The following is a 15,658-nucleotide window of genomic DNA, read 5'->3' on the forward strand; positions in this document are numbered from 1 at the left end:
TCAAAAGCTTATAACTTTGTGTTGGACCGACGAAATTGGTTCATTTTCTCAGTCCCCCAAGATTTGACCATGATCTTATGATCCAAATAATAAAATTTGAAAATTTTAAAATTTTTGGGCAAGTTATGGCCGTTCGCGCAATTCACCAGGCTCGATTGGGCTTAACTTTTTGACATCACCGAAATTCAAAAGGCTATAACTCAAAGACCCCAAAAGTTATCTCCAATATTTTTGGCCTATCAGCAGCTGATTGTACACAAAATTGATACTGCAAAAGAAATTTTTCGGTTTTCTGTTGTTTTGACCAAAATTTGACCCATTGAAAATTTTTGCACCACGCTCGATTAGGCTTAACTTTTTGACATCACCGAACTTTAAACAGCAATAACTCTTAGCGTATAAAAGTAAAAGAGATAATTTTGCTTTAAATAAAAGCCTACAACACCTGGTGTTCCCAGGCGGTCTCCCATCCAAGTACTAACCAGGCCCAATGTTGCTTAACTTCGGTGATCGGACGAGAACCGGTGCATTCAACATGGTATGGTCGTAGGCATTTGAGTTACTCCGCTTTCACTTATATCCTTACTAGCATATGTCTATGTACATTAGTTTTAAAACACTCGCCCTCGCGCGAGAGTAAAAATATGCTCTTATACCATGTAAAATTTTGCACGCTCACGTTATAATTTATGCATTTCAAACAAAATTTTGAAAATTGACATTGTTTGGAATTTTTTTGGCCCAATGTGTTAAATGGCCAAATCGGCTGGTCAAAACCTATGGAGCGTGTACAAGGTGCCTTGAATGACCATTTATGGCATGATAGCCGCACATTCATTGTAAGTGGCATATGAATGGATACCAGCCAGGATACTGTCAGTTGCTTTTAGCCTAATTGTTGTGATAAACTTATTAAATAGGTAAGTATTCAAATCTATTTGATAAGTTTTCTTTGAATGCACTCTGCGACAGCGGAGGGCAGCCCAATTTTCTTAAAAAATGCAAGAAAAAAAATTGCACTAAGTTAAAAGTTAGCTTTTAGGCCAATTTTCGTCCAAAATGGCCGAAATTCGGGTCCCCCCAAATTTTCAACTGATGATTACTCCACGTACACTTAAGCTACAAACGTCGTTTTGGGCTCGTTGGAATCGTCCTGAGCTGTAATTTATGAAACAAGATGAAAAAAATGATATTTCAACGAAAAAAACCAAAAATTTTGAAAATTTCATTTTTTGCACCACGCTCGATTAGGCTTAACTTTTTGGCATCACCGAGATTTCAAAAGCTTATAACTTTGTGTTGGACCGACGAAATTGGTTCATTTTCTCAGTCCCCCAAGATTTGACCATGATCTTATGATCCAAATAATAAAATTTGAAAATTTTAAAATTTTTGGGCAAGTTATGGCCGTTCGCGCAATTCACCAGGCTCGATTGGGCTTAACTTTTTGACATCACCGAAATTCAAAAGGCTATAACTCAAAGACCCCAAAAGTTATCTCCAATATTTTTGGCCTATCAGCAGCTGATTGTACACAAAATTGATACTGCAAAAGAAATTTTTCGGTTTTCTGTTGTTTTGACCAAAATTTGACCCATTGAAAATTTTTGCACCACGCTCGATTAGGCTTAACTTTTTGACATCACCGAACTTTAAACAGCAATAACTCTTAGCGTATAAAAGTAAAAGAGATAATTTTGCTTTAAATAAAAGCCTACAACACCTGGTGTTCCCAGGCGGTCTCCCATCCAAGTACTAACCAGGCCCAATGTTGCTTAACTTCGGTGATCGGACGAGAACCGGTGCATTCAACATGGTATGGTCGTAGGCATTTGAGTTACTCCGCTTTCACTTATATCCTTACTAGCATATGTCTATGTACATTAGTTTTAAAACACTCGCCCTCGCGCGAGAGTAAAAATATGCTCTTATACCATGTAAAATTTTGCACGCTCACGTTATAATTTATGCATTTCAAACAAAATTTTGAAAATTGACATTGTTTGGAATTTTTTTGGCCCAATGTGTTAAATGGCCAAATCGGCTGGTCAAAACCTATGGAGCGTGTACAAGGTGCCTTGAATGACCATTTATGGCATGATAGCCGCACATTCACTGTAAGTGGCATATGAATGGATACCAGCCAGGATACTGTCAGTTGCTTTTAGCCTAATTGTTGTGATAAACTTATTAAATAGGTAAGTATTCAAATCTATTTGATAAGTTTTCTTTGAATGCACTCTGCGACAGCGGAGGGCAGCCCAATTCTCTTAAAAAATGCAAGAAAAAAAATTGCACTAACTTAAAAGTTAGCTTTTAGGCCAATTTTCGTCCAAAATGGCCGAAATTCGGGTCCCCCCAAATTTTCAACTGATGATTACTCCACGTACACTTAAGCTACAAACGTCGTTTTGGGCTCGTTGGAATCGTCCTGAGCTGTAATTTATGAAACAAGATGAAAAAAATGATGTTTCAACGAAAAAAACCAAAAATTTTGAAAATTTCATTTTTTGCACCACGCTCGATTAGGCTTAACTTTTTGGCATCACCGAGATTTCAAAAGCTTATAACTTTGTGTTGGACCGACGAAATTGGTTCATTTTCTCAGTCCCCCAAGATTTGACCATGATCTTATGATCCAAATAATAAAATTTGAAAATTTTAAAATTTTTGGGCAAGTTATGGCCGTTCGCGCAATTCACCAGGCTCGATTGGGCTTAACTTTTTGACATCACCGAAATTCAAAAGGCTATAACTCAAAGACCCCAAAAGTTATCTCCAATATTTTTGGCCTATCAGCAGCTGATTGTACACAAAATTGATACTGCAAAAGAAATTTTTCGGTTTTCTGTTGTTTTGACCAAAATTTGACCCATTGAAAATTTTTGCACCACGCTCGATTAGGCTTAACTTTTTGACATCACCGAACTTTAAACAGCAATAACTCTTAGCGTATAAAAGTAAAAGAGATACTTTTGCTTTAAATAAAAGCCTACAACACCTGGTGTTCCCAGGCGGTCTCCCATCCAAGTACTAACCAGGCCCAATGTTGCTTAACTTCGGTGATCGGACGAGAACCGGTGCATTCAACATGGTATGGTCGTAGGCATTTGAGTTACTCCGCTTTCACTTATATCCTTACTAGCATATGTCTATGTACATTAGTTTTAAAACACTCGCCCTCGCGCGAGAGTAAAAATATGCTCTTATACCATGTAAAATTTTGCACGCTCACGTTATAATTTATGCATTTCAAACAAAATTTTGAAAATTGACATTGTTTGGAATTTTTTTGGCCCAATGTGTTAAATGGCCAAATCGGCTGGTCAAAACCTATGGAGCGTGTACAAGGTGCCTTGAATGACCATTTATGGCATGATAGCCGCACATTCACTGTAAGTGGCATATGAATGGATACCAGCCAGGATACTGTCAGTTGCTTTTAGCCTAATTGTTGTGATAAACTTATTAAATAGGTAAGTATTCAAATCTATTTGATAAGTTTTCTTTGAATGCACTCTGCGACAGCGGAGGGCAGCCCAATTCTCTTAAAAAATGCAAGAAAAAAAATTGCACTAACTTAAAAGTTAGCTTTTAGGCCAATTTTCGTCCAAAATGGCCGAAATTCGGGTCCCCCCAAATTTTCAACTGATGATTACTCCACGTACACTTAAGCTACAAACGTCGTTTTGGGCTCGTTGGAATCGTCCTGAGCTGTAATTTATGAAACAAGATGAAAAAAATGATGTTTCAACGAAAAAAACCAAAAATTTTGAAAATTTCATTTTTTGCACCACGCTCGATTAGGCTTAACTTTTTGGCATCACCGAGATTTCAAAAGCTTATAACTTTGTGTTGGACCGACGAAATTGGTTCATTTTCTCAGTCCCCCAAGATTTGACCATGATCTTATGATCCAAATAATAAAATTTGAAAATTTTAAAATTTTTGGGCAAGTTATGGCCGTTCGCGCAATTCACCAGGCTCGATTGGGCTTAACTTTTTGACATCACCGAAATTCAAAAGGCTATAACTCAAAGACCCCAAAAGTTATCTCCAATATTTTTGGCCTATCAGCAGCTGATTGTACACAAAATTGATACTGCAAAAGAAATTTTTCGGTTTTCTGTTGTTTTGACCAAAATTTGACCCATTGAAAATTTTTGCACCACGCTCGATTAGGCTTAACTTTTTGACATCACCGAACTTTAAACAGCAATAACTCTTAGCGTATAAAAGTAAAAGAGATAATTTTGCTTTAAATAAAAGCCTACAACACCTGGTGTTCCCAGGCGGTCTCCCATCCAAGTACTAACCAGGCCCAATGTTGCTTAACTTCGGTGATCGGACGAGAACCGGTGCATTCAACATGGTATGGTCGTAGGCATTTGAGTTACTCCGCTTTCACTTATATCCTTACTAGCATATGTCTATGTACATTAGTTTTAAAACACTCGCCCTCGCGCGAGAGTAAAAATATGCTCTTATACCATGTAAAATTTTGCACGCTCACGTTATAATTTATGCATTTCAAACAAAATTTTGAAAATTGACATTGTTTGGAATTTTTTTGGCCCAATGTGTTAAATGGCCAAATCGGCTGGTCAAAACCTATGGAGCGTGTACAAGGTGCCTTGAATGACCATTTATGGCATGATAGCCGCACATTCACTGTAAGTGGCATATGAATGGATACCAGCCAGGATACTGTCAGTTGCTTTTAGCCTAATTGTTGTGATAAACTTATTAAATAGGTAAGTATTCAAATCTATTTGATAAGTTTTCTTTGAATGCACTCTGCGACAGCGGAGGGCAGCCCAATTCTCTTAAAAAATGCAAGAAAAAAAATTGCACTAACTTAAAAGTTAGCTTTTAGGCCAATTTTCGTCCAAAATGGCCGAAATTCGGGTCCCCCCAAATTTTCAACTGATGATTACTCCACGTACACTTAAGCTACAAACGTCGTTTTGGGCTCGTTGGAATCGTCCTGAGCTGTAATTTATGAAACAAGATGAAAAAAATGATGTTTCAACGAAAAAAACCAAAAATTTTGAAAATTTCATTTTTTGCACCACGCTCGATTAGGCTTAACTTTTTGGCATCACCGAGATTTCAAAAGCTTATAACTTTGTGTTGGACCGACGAAATTGGTTCATTTTCTCAGTCCCCCAAGATTTGACCATGATCTTATGATCCAAATAATAAAATTTGAAAATTTTAAAATTTTTGGGCAAGTTATGGCCGTTCGCGCAATTCACCAGGCTCGATTGGGCTTAACTTTTTGACATCACCGAAATTCAAAAGGCTATAACTCAAAGACCCCAAAAGTTATCTCCAATATTTTTGGCCTATCAGCAGCTGATTGTACACAAAATTGATACTGCAAAAGAAATTTTTCGGTTTTCTGTTGTTTTGACCAAAATTTGACCCATTGAAAATTTTTGCACCACGCTCGATTAGGCTTAACTTTTTGACATCACCGAACTTTAAACAGCAATAACTCTTAGCGTATAAAAGTAAAAGAGATAATTTTGCTTTAAATAAAAGCCTACAACACCTGGTGTTCCCAGGCGGTCTCCCATCCAAGTACTAACCAGGCCCAATGTTGCTTAACTTCGGTGATCGGACGAGAACCGGTGCATTCAACATGGTATGGTCGTAGGCATTTGAGTTACTCCGCTTTCACTTATATCCTTACTAGCATATGTCTATGTACATTAGTTTTAAAACACTCGCCCTCGCGCGAGAGTAAAAATATGCTCTTATACCATGTAAAATTTTGCACGCTCACGTTATAATTTATGCATTTCAAACAAAATTTTGAAAATTGACATTGTTTGGAATTTTTTTGGCCCAATGTGTTAAATGGCCAAATCGGCTGGTCAAAACCTATGGAGCGTGTACAAGGTGCCTTGAATGACCATTTATGGCATGATAGCCGCACATTCATTGTAAGTGGCATATGAATGGATACCAGCCAGGATACTGTCAGTTGCTTTTAGCCTAATTGTTGTGATAAACTTATTAAATAGGTAAGTATTCAAATCTATTTGATAAGTTTTCTTTGAATGCACTCTGCGACAGCGGAGGGCAGCCCAATTTTCTTAAAAAATGCAAGAAAAAAAATTGCACTAAGTTAAAAGTTAGCTTTTAGGCCAATTTTCGTCCAAAATGGCCGAAATTCGGGTCCCCCCAAATTTTCAACTGATGATTACTCCACGTACACTTAAGCTACAAACGTCGTTTTGGGCTCGTTGGAATCGTCCTGAGCTGTAATTTATGAAACAAGATGAAAAAAATGATGTTTCAACGAAAAAAACCAAAAATTTTGAAAATTTCATTTTTTGCACCACGCTCGATTAGGCTTAACTTTTTGGCATCACCGAGATTTCAAAAGCTTATAACTTTGTGTTGGACCGACGAAATTGGTTCATTTTCTCAGTCCCCCAAGATTTGACCATGATCTTATGATCCAAATAATAAAATTTGAAAATTTTAAAATTTTTGGGCAAGTTATGGCCGTTCGCGCAATTCACCAGGCTCGATTGGGCTTAACTTTTTGACATCACCGAAATTCAAAAGGCTATAACTCAAAGACCCCAAAAGTTATCTCCAATATTTTTGGCCTATCAGCAGCTGATTGTACACAAAATTGATACTGCAAAAGAAATTTTTCGGTTTTCTGTTGTTTTGACCAAAATTTGACCCATTGAAAATTTTTGCACCACGCTCGATTAGGCTTAACTTTTTGACATCACCGAACTTTAAACAGCAATAACTCTTAGCGTATAAAAGTAAAAGAGATAATTTTGCTTTAAATAAAAGCCTACAACACCTGGTGTTCCCAGGCGGTCTCCCATCCAAGTACTAACCAGGCCCAATGTTGCTTAACTTCGGTGATCGGACGAGAACCGGTGCATTCAACATGGTATGGTCGTAGGCATTTGAGTTACTCCGCTTTCACTTATATCCTTACTAGCATATGTCTATGTACATTAGTTTTAAAACACTCGCCCTCGCGCGAGAGTAAAAATATGCTCTTATACCATGTAAAATTTTGCACGCTCACGTTATAATTTATGCATTTCAAACAAAATTTTGAAAATTGACATTGTTTGGAATTTTTTTGGCCCAATGTGTTAAATGGCCAAATCGGCTGGTCAAAACCTATGGAGCGTGTACAAGGTGCCTTGAATGACCATTTATGGCATGATAGCCGCACATTCATTGTAAGTGGCATATGAATGGATACCAGCCAGGATACTGTCAGTTGCTTTTAGCCTAATTGTTGTGATAAACTTATTAAATAGGTAAGTATTCAAATCTATTTGATAAGTTTTCTTTGAATGCACTCTGCGACAGCGGAGGGCAGCCCAATTTTCTTAAAAAATGCAAGAAAAAAAATTGCACTAAGTTAAAAGTTAGCTTTTAGGCCAATTTTCGTCCAAAATGGCCGAAATTCGGGTCCCCCCAAATTTTCAACTGATGATTACTCCACGTACACTTAAGCTACAAACGTCGTTTTGGGCTCGTTGGAATCGTCCTGAGCTGTAATTTATGAAACAAGATGAAAAAAATGATATTTCAACGAAAAAAACCAAAAATTTTGAAAATTTCATTTTTTGCACCACGCTCGATTAGGCTTAACTTTTTGGCATCACCGAGATTTCAAAAGCTTATAACTTTGTGTTGGACCGACGAAATTGGTTCATTTTCTCAGTCCCCCAAGATTTGACCATGATCTTATGATCCAAATAATAAAATTTGAAAATTTTAAAATTTTTGGGCAAGTTATGGCCGTTCGCGCAATTCACCAGGCTCGATTGGGCTTAACTTTTTGACATCACCGAAATTCAAAAGGCTATAACTCAAAGACCCCAAAAGTTATCTCCAATATTTTTGGCCTATCAGCAGCTGATTGTACACAAAATTGATACTGCAAAAGAAATTTTTCGGTTTTCTGTTGTTTTGACCAAAATTTGACCCATTGAAAATTTTTGCACCACGCTCGATTAGGCTTAACTTTTTGACATCACCGAACTTTAAACAGCAATAACTCTTAGCGTATAAAAGTAAAAGAGATAATTTTGCTTTAAATAAAAGCCTACAACACCTGGTGTTCCCAGGCGGTCTCCCATCCAAGTACTAACCAGGCCCAATGTTGCTTAACTTCGGTGATCGGACGAGAACCGGTGCATTCAACATGGTATGGTCGTAGGCATTTGAGTTACTCCGCTTTCACTTATATCCTTACTAGCATATGTCTATGTACATTAGTTTTAAAACACTCGCCCTCGCGCGAGAGTAAAAATATGCTCTTATACCATGTAAAATTTTGCACGCTCACGTTATAATTTATGCATTTCAAACAAAATTTTGAAAATTGACATTGTTTGGAATTTTTTTGGCCCAATGTGTTAAATGGCCAAATCGGCTGGTCAAAACCTATGGAGCGTGTACAAGGTGCCTTGAATGACCATTTATGGCATGATAGCCGCACATTCACTGTAAGTGGCATATGAATGGATACCAGCCAGGATACTGTCAGTTGCTTTTAGCCTAATTGTTGTGATAAACTTATTAAATAGGTAAGTATTCAAATCTATTTGATAAGTTTTCTTTGAATGCACTCTGCGACAGCGGAGGGCAGCCCAATTCTCTTAAAAAATGCAAGAAAAAAAATTGCACTAACTTAAAAGTTAGCTTTTAGGCCAATTTTCGTCCAAAATGGCCGAAATTCGGGTCCCCCCAAATTTTCAACTGATGATTACTCCACGTACACTTAAGCTACAAACGTCGTTTTGGGCTCGTTGGAATCGTCCTGAGCTGTAATTTATGAAACAAGATGAAAAAAATGATGTTTCAACGAAAAAAACCAAAAATTTTGAAAATTTCATTTTTTGCACCACGCTCGATTAGGCTTAACTTTTTGGCATCACCGAGATTTCAAAAGCTTATAACTTTGTGTTGGACCGACGAAATTGGTTCATTTTCTCAGTCCCCCAAGATTTGACCATGATCTTATGATCCAAATAATAAAATTTGAAAATTTTAAAATTTTTGGGCAAGTTATGGCCGTTCGCGCAATTCACCAGGCTCGATTGGGCTTAACTTTTTGACATCACCGAAATTCAAAAGGCTATAACTCAAAGACCCCAAAAGTTATCTCCAATATTTTTGGCCTATCAGCAGCTGATTGTACACAAAATTGATACTGCAAAAGAAATTTTTCGGTTTTCTGTTGTTTTGACCAAAATTTGACCCATTGAAAATTTTTGCACCACGCTCGATTAGGCTTAACTTTTTGACATCACCGAACTTTAAACAGCAATAACTCTTAGCGTATAAAAGTAAAAGAGATAATTTTGCTTTAAATAAAAGCCTACAACACCTGGTGTTCCCAGGCGGTCTCCCATCCAAGTACTAACCAGGCCCAATGTTGCTTAACTTCGGTGATCGGACGAGAACCGGTGCATTCAACATGGTATGGTCGTAGGCATTTGAGTTACTCCGCTTTCACTTATATCCTTACTAGCATATGTCTATGTACATTAGTTTTAAAACACTCGCCCTCGCGCGAGAGTAAAAATATGCTCTTATACCATGTAAAATTTTGCACGCTCACGTTATAATTTATGCATTTCAAACAAAATTTTGAAAATTGACATTGTTTGGAATTTTTTTGGCCCAATGTGTTAAATGGCCAAATCGGCTGGTCAAAACCTATGGAGCGTGTACAAGGTGCCTTGAATGACCATTTATGGCATGATAGCCGCACATTCACTGTAAGTGGCATATGAATGGATACCAGCCAGGATACTGTCAGTTGCTTTTAGCCTAATTGTTGTGATAAACTTATTAAATAGGTAAGTATTCAAATCTATTTGATAAGTTTTCTTTGAATGCACTCTGCGACAGCGGAGGGCAGCCCAATTCTCTTAAAAAATGCAAGAAAAAAAATTGCACTAACTTAAAAGTTAGCTTTTAGGCCAATTTTCGTCCAAAATGGCCGAAATTCGGGTCCCCCCAAATTTTCAACTGATGATTACTCCACGTACACTTAAGCTACAAACGTCGTTTTGGGCTCGTTGGAATCGTCCTGAGCTATAATTTATGAAACAAGATGAAAAAAATGATGTTTCAACGAAAAAAACCAAAAATTTTGAAAATTTCATTTTTTGCACCACGCTCGATTAGGCTTAACTTTTTGGCATCACCGAGATTTCAAAAGCTTATAACTTTGTGTTGGACCGACGAAATTGGTTCATTTTCTCAGTCCCCCAAGATTTGACCATGATCTTATGATCCAAATAATAAAATTTGAAAATTTTAAAATTTTTGGGCAAGTTATGGCCGTTCGCGCAATTCACCAGGCTCGATTGGGCTTAACTTTTTGACATCACCGAAATTCAAAAGGCTATAATTCAAAGACCCCAAAAGTTATCTCCAATATTTTTGGCCTATCAGCAGCTGATTGTACACAAAATTGATACTGCAAAAGAAATTTTTCGGTTTTCTGTTGTTTTGACCAAAATTTGACCCATTGAAAATTTTTGCACCACGCTCGATTAGGCTTAACTTTTTGACATCACCGAACTTTAAACAGCAATAACTCTTAGCGTATAAAAGTAAAAGAGATACTTTTGCTTTAAATAAAAGCCTACAACACCTGGTGTTCCCAGGCGGTCTCCCATCCAAGTACTAACCAGTCCCAATGTTGCTTAACTTCGGTGATCGGACGAGAACCGGTGCATTCAACATGGTATGGTCGTAGGCATTTGAGTTACTCCGCTTTCACTTATATCCTTACTAGCATATGTCTATGTACATTAGTTTTAAAACACTCGCCCTCGCGCGAGAGTAAAAATATGCTCTTATACCATGTAAAATTTTGCACGCTCACGTTATAATTTATGCATTTCAAAGAAAATTTTGAAAATTGACATTGTTTGGAATTTTTTTGGCCCAATGTGTTAAATGGCCAAATCGGCTGGTCAAAACCTATGGAGCGTGTACAAGGTGCCTTGAATGACCATTTATGGCATGATAGCCGCACATTCACTGTAAGTGGCATATGAATGGATACCAGCCAGGATACTGTCAGTTGCTTTTAGCCTAATTGTTGTGATAAACTTATTAAATAGGTAAGTATTCAAATCTATTTGATAAGTTTTCTTTGAATGCACTCTGCGACAGCGGAGGGCAGCCCAATTCTCTTAAAAAATGCAAGAAAAAAAATTGCACTAACTTAAAAGTTAGCTTTTAGGCCAATTTTCGTCCAAAATGGCCGAAATTCGGGTCCCCCCAAATTTTCAACTGATGATTACTCCACGTACACTTAAGCTACAAACGTCGTTTTGGGCTCGTTGGAATCGTCCTGAGCTATAATTTATGAAACAAGATGAAAAAAATGATGTTTCAACGAAAAAAACCAAAAATTTTGAAAATTTCATTTTTTGCACCACGCTCGATTAGGCTTAACTTTTTGGCATCACCGAGATTTCAAAAGCTTATAACTTTGTGTTGGACCGACGAAATTGGTTCATTTTCTCAGTCCCCCAAGATTTGACCATGATCTTATGATCCAAATAATAAAATTTGAAAATTTTAAAATTTTTGGGCAAGTTATGGCCGTTCGCGCAATTCACCAGGCTCGATTGGGCTTAACTTTTTGACATCACCGAAATTCAAAAGGCTATAACTCAAAGACCCCAAAAGTTATCTCCAATATTTTTGGCCTATCAGCAGCTGATTGTACACAAAATTGATACTGCAAAAGAAATTTTTCGGTTTTCTGTTGTTTTGACCAAAATTTGACCCATTGAAAATTTTTGCACCACGCTCGATTAGGCTTAACTTTTTGACATCACCGAACTTTAAACAGCAATAACTCTTAGCGTATAAAAGTAAAAGAGATACTTTTGCTTTAAATAAAAGCCTACAACACCTGGTGTTCCCAGGCGGTCTCCCATCCAAGTACTAACCAGGCCCAATGTTGCTTAACTTCGGTGATCGGACGAGAACCGGTGCATTCAACATGGTATGGTCGTAGGCATTTGAGTTACTCCGCTTTCACTTATATCCTTACTAGCATATGTCTATGTACATTAGTTTTAAAACACTCGCCCTCGCGCGAGAGTAAAAATATGCTCTTATACCATGTAAAATTTTGCACGCTCACGTTATAATTTATGCATTTCAAACAAAATTTTGAAAATTGACATTGTTTGGAATTTTTTTGGCCCAATGTGTTAAATGGCCAAATCGGCTGGTCAAAACCTATGGAGCGTGTACAAGGTGCCTTGAATGACCATTTATGGCATGATAGCCGCACATTCACTGTAAGTGGCATATGAATGGATACCAGCCAGGATACTGTCAGTTGCTTTTAGCCTAATTGTTGTGATAAACTTATTAAATAGGTAAGTATTCAAATCTATTTGATAAGTTTTCTTTGAATGCACTCTGCGACAGCGGAGGGCAGCCCAATTCTCTTAAAAAATGCAAGAAAAAAAATTGCACTAACTTAAAAGTTAGCTTTTAGGCCAATTTTCGTCCAAAATGGCCGAAATTCGGGTCCCCCCAAATTTTCAACTGATGATTACTCCACGTACACTTAAGCTACAAACGTCGTTTTGGGCTCGTTGGAATCGTCCTGAGCTATAATTTATGAAACAAGATGAAAAAAATGATGTTTCAACGAAAAAAACCAAAAATTTTGAAAATTTCATTTTTTGCACCACGCTCGATTAGGCTTAACTTTTTGGCATCACCGAGATTTCAAAAGCTTATAACTTTGTGTTGGACCGACGAAATTGGTTCATTTTCTCAGTCCCCCAAGATTTGACCATGATCTTATGATCCAAATAATAAAATTTGAAAATTTTAAAATTTTTGGGCAAGTTATGGCCGTTCGCGCAATTCACCAGGCTCGATTGGGCTTAACTTTTTGACATCACCGAAATTCAAAAGGCTATAACTCAAAGACCCCAAAAGTTATCTCCAATATTTTTGGCCTATCAGCAGCTGATTGTACACAAAATTGATACTGCAAAAGAAATTTTTCGGTTTTCTGTTGTTTTGACCAAAATTTGACCCATTGAAAATTTTTGCACCACGCTCGATTAGGCTTAACTTTTTGACATCACCGAACTTTAAACAGCAATAACTCTTAGCGTATAAAAGTAAAAGAGATACTTTTGCTTTAAATAAAAGCCTACAACACCTGGTGTTCCCAGGCGGTCTCCCATCCAAGTACTAACCAGGCCCAATGTTGCTTAACTTCGGTGATCGGACGAGAACCGGTGCATTCAACATGGTATGGTCGTAGGCATTTGAGTTACTCCGCTTTCACTTATATCCTTACTAGCATATGTCTATGTACATTAGTTTTAAAACACTCGCCCTCGCGCGAGAGTAAAAATATGCTCTTATACCATGTAAAATTTTGCACGCTCACGTTATAATTTATGCATTTCAAACAAAATTTTGAAAATTGACATTGTTTGGAATTTTTTTGGCCCAATGTGTTAAATGGCCAAATCGGCTGGTCAAAACCTATGGAGCGTGTACAAGGTGCCTTGAATGACCATTTATGGCATGATAGCCGCACATTCACTGTAAGTGGCATATGAATGGATACCAGCCAGGATACTGTCAGTTGCTTTTAGCCTAATTGTTGTGATAAACTTATTAAATAGGTAAGTATTCAAATCTATTTGATAAGTTTTCTTTGAATGCACTCTGCGACAGCGGAGGGCAGCCCAATTCTCTTAAAAAATGCAAGAAAAAAAATTGCACTAACTTAAAAGTTAGCTTTTAGGCCAATTTTCGTCCAAAATGGCCGAAATTCGGGTCCCCCCAAATTTTCAACTGATGATTACTCCACGTACACTTAAGCTACAAACGTCGTTTTGGGCTCGTTGGAATCGTCCTGAGCTATAATTTATGAAACAAGATGAAAAAAATGATGTTTCAACGAAAAAAACCAAAAATTTTGAAAATTTCATTTTTTGCACCACGCTCGATTAGGCTCAACTTTTTGGCATCACCGAGATTTCAAAAGCTTATAACTTTGTGTTGGACCGACGAAATTGGTTCATTTTCTCAGTCCCCCAAGATTTGACCATGATCTTATGATCCAAATAATAAAATTTGAAAATTTTAAAACTTTTGGGCAAGTTATGGCCGTTCGCGCAATTCACCAGGCTCGATTGGGCTTAACTTTTTGACATCACCGAAATTCAAAAGGCTATAACTCAAAGACCCCAAAAGTTATCTCCAATATTTTTGGCCTATCAGCAGCTGATTGTACACAAAATTGATACTGCAAAAGAAATTTTTCGGTTTTCTGTTGTTTTGACCAAAATTTGACCCATTGAAAATTTTTGCACCACGCTCGATTAGGCTTAACTTTTTGACATCACCGAACTTTAAACAGCAATAACTCTTAGCGTATAAAAGTAAAAGAGATACTTTTGCTTTAAATAAAAGCCTACAACACCTGGTGTTCCCAGGCGGTCTCCCATCCAAGTACTAACCAGGCCCAATGTTGCTTAACTTCGGTGATCGGACGAGAACCGGTGCATTCAACATGGTATGGTCGTAGGCATTTGAGTTACTCCGCTTTCACTTATATCCTTACTAGCATATGTCTATGTACATTAGTTTTAAAACACTCGCCCTCGCGCGAGAGTAAAAATATGCTCTTATACCATGTAAAATTTTGCACGCTCACGTTATAATTTATGCATTTCAAACAAAATTTTGAAAATTGACATTGTTTGGAATTTTTTTGGCCCAATGTGTTAAATGGCCAAATCGGCTGGTCAAAACCTATGGAGCGTGTACAAGGTGCCTTGAATGACCATTTATGGCATGATAGCCGCACATTCACTGTAAGTGGCATATGAATGGATACCAGCCAGGATACTGTCAGTTGCTTTTAGCCTAATTGTTGTGATAAACTTATTAAATAGGTAAGTATTCAAATCTATTTGATAAGTTTTCTTTGAATGCACTCTGCGACAGCGGAGGGCAGCCCAATTTTCTTAAAAAATGCAAGAAAAAAAATTGCACTAACTTAAAAGTTAGCTTTTAGGCCAATTTTCGTCCAAAATGGCCGAAATTCGGGTCCCCCCAAATTTTCAACTGATGATTACTCCACGTACACTTAAGCTACAAACGTCGTTTTGGGCTCGTTGGAATCGTCCTGAGCTATAATTTATGAAACAAGATGAAAAAAATGATGTTTCAACGAAAAAAACCAAAAATTTTGAAAATTTCATTTTTTGCACCACGCTCGATTAGGCTTAACTTTTTGGCATCACCGAGATTTCAAAAGCTTATAACTTTGTGTTGGACCGACGAAATTGGTTCATTTTCTCAGTCCCCCAAGATTTGACCATGATCTTATGATCCAAATAATAAAATTTGAAAATTTTAAAATTTTTGGGCAAGTTATGGCCGTTCGCGCAATTCACCAGGCTCGATTGGGCTTAACTTTTTGACATCACCGAAATTCAAAAGGCTATAACTCAAAGACCCCAAAAGTTATCTCCAATATTTTTGGCCTATCAGCAGCTGATTGTACACAAAATTGATACTGCAAAAGAAATTTTTCGGTTTTCTGTTGTTTTGACCAAAATTTGACCCATTG

The 15,658-nt window shown here is 37.3% G+C and overlaps 12 non-coding genes across 12 annotated transcripts; all 12 read right to left on the reverse strand.

Annotated features, from left to right (window-relative positions):
• Positions 1–433: 433 nt before the first annotated feature.
• LOC134850100 (5S ribosomal RNA) lies at positions 434–552 on the reverse strand. Its single transcript, XR_010164076.1, has one exon. It is a non-coding gene; the product is annotated as a 5S ribosomal RNA (ribosomal RNA).
• Positions 553–1,711: 1,159 nt separating this feature from the next.
• LOC134850102 (5S ribosomal RNA) lies at positions 1,712–1,830 on the reverse strand. The gene has a single exon (XR_010164077.1). It is a non-coding gene; the product is annotated as a 5S ribosomal RNA (ribosomal RNA).
• Positions 1,831–2,989: 1,159 nt separating this feature from the next.
• On the reverse strand, positions 2,990–3,108 carry LOC134850103 (5S ribosomal RNA). The gene has a single exon (XR_010164078.1). It is a non-coding gene; the product is annotated as a 5S ribosomal RNA (ribosomal RNA).
• Positions 3,109–4,267: 1,159 nt separating this feature from the next.
• On the reverse strand, positions 4,268–4,386 carry LOC134850104 (5S ribosomal RNA). Its single transcript, XR_010164079.1, has one exon. It is a non-coding gene; the product is annotated as a 5S ribosomal RNA (ribosomal RNA).
• A 1,159-nt stretch (positions 4,387–5,545) lies between these two features.
• LOC134850105 (5S ribosomal RNA) lies at positions 5,546–5,664 on the reverse strand. The gene has a single exon (XR_010164080.1). It is a non-coding gene; the product is annotated as a 5S ribosomal RNA (ribosomal RNA).
• A 1,159-nt stretch (positions 5,665–6,823) lies between these two features.
• On the reverse strand, positions 6,824–6,942 carry LOC134850106 (5S ribosomal RNA). The gene has a single exon (XR_010164081.1). It is a non-coding gene; the product is annotated as a 5S ribosomal RNA (ribosomal RNA).
• A 1,159-nt stretch (positions 6,943–8,101) lies between these two features.
• Positions 8,102–8,220, reverse strand: LOC134850107 (5S ribosomal RNA). Its single transcript, XR_010164082.1, has one exon. It is a non-coding gene; the product is annotated as a 5S ribosomal RNA (ribosomal RNA).
• Positions 8,221–9,379: 1,159 nt separating this feature from the next.
• Positions 9,380–9,498, reverse strand: LOC134850108 (5S ribosomal RNA). Its single transcript, XR_010164083.1, has one exon. It is a non-coding gene; the product is annotated as a 5S ribosomal RNA (ribosomal RNA).
• A 1,159-nt stretch (positions 9,499–10,657) lies between these two features.
• LOC134849146 (5S ribosomal RNA) lies at positions 10,658–10,776 on the reverse strand. The gene has a single exon (XR_010163185.1). It is a non-coding gene; the product is annotated as a 5S ribosomal RNA (ribosomal RNA).
• Positions 10,777–11,935: 1,159 nt separating this feature from the next.
• Positions 11,936–12,054, reverse strand: LOC134850110 (5S ribosomal RNA). The gene has a single exon (XR_010164085.1). It is a non-coding gene; the product is annotated as a 5S ribosomal RNA (ribosomal RNA).
• A 1,159-nt stretch (positions 12,055–13,213) lies between these two features.
• Positions 13,214–13,332, reverse strand: LOC134850111 (5S ribosomal RNA). The gene has a single exon (XR_010164086.1). It is a non-coding gene; the product is annotated as a 5S ribosomal RNA (ribosomal RNA).
• A 1,159-nt stretch (positions 13,333–14,491) lies between these two features.
• Positions 14,492–14,610, reverse strand: LOC134850112 (5S ribosomal RNA). The gene has a single exon (XR_010164087.1). It is a non-coding gene; the product is annotated as a 5S ribosomal RNA (ribosomal RNA).
• Positions 14,611–15,658: the final 1,048 nt, after the last annotated feature.

The sequence above is a fragment of the Symsagittifera roscoffensis genome, chromosome 6 (genome assembly GCF_963678635.1).
Source record: "Symsagittifera roscoffensis chromosome 6, txSymRosc1.1, whole genome shotgun sequence".
Classification (NCBI taxonomy): domain Eukaryota; kingdom Metazoa; phylum Xenacoelomorpha; order Acoela; family Convolutidae; genus Symsagittifera; species Symsagittifera roscoffensis.